The sequence below is a fragment of the Hemitrygon akajei genome, chromosome 31, assembly GCF_048418815.1.
Source record: "Hemitrygon akajei chromosome 31, sHemAka1.3, whole genome shotgun sequence".
Lineage (NCBI taxonomy): Eukaryota > Metazoa > Chordata > Chondrichthyes > Myliobatiformes > Dasyatidae > Hemitrygon > Hemitrygon akajei.
In genome coordinates this window covers 19,918,217-19,918,755 of record NC_133154.1, presented here as the reverse complement: position 1 = coordinate 19,918,755, position 539 = coordinate 19,918,217, and positions in this window count along the sequence as shown.

The following is a 539-nucleotide window of genomic DNA, read 5'->3' as shown; positions in this document are numbered from 1 at the left end:
CATGTAACAAGCAATTTTCTGCTGTGTTAAAGGGAAATAGCTGTTACAGAGTTTAACTCTTCTCCAAAATCCTCTTATTTCTTTAGAAAGGATAATAGGCCTTTAAGAATCACGCTGACAGGGACGCAATAACAGTTTGCGATCCACTGGAATTTAAATACTTCCAAATCTAACATCTGGATTATTGATGCCCTTAAAGCTAAAATGATAGACACTGATTGACAACTACCCCATTCACGGAGGGATTTCTTTGGACAAGGGTAAGGCTGTAAATCTTATTATTCCGTTTTTTCTTCATGATCCTCACTAAGGCAAGTGGGGAATTTAGCTAAGTGATTCTGTGGGTAGCTGCTGCCTTTCTATCGCAGAAGGTCAATACATTACGCTACTCTTTGCAAAGAGATGAGTGATGATCTCTATATAGGGCTGAACCTCGACCTGCTTTGATTTTACCGTCCGTTTTGTGTGACCTTCTACAAAGTATTGACCACTTCGTGCTTTTAAAGAATTAGAACGAAAGACAAATCAGTTGACTACGA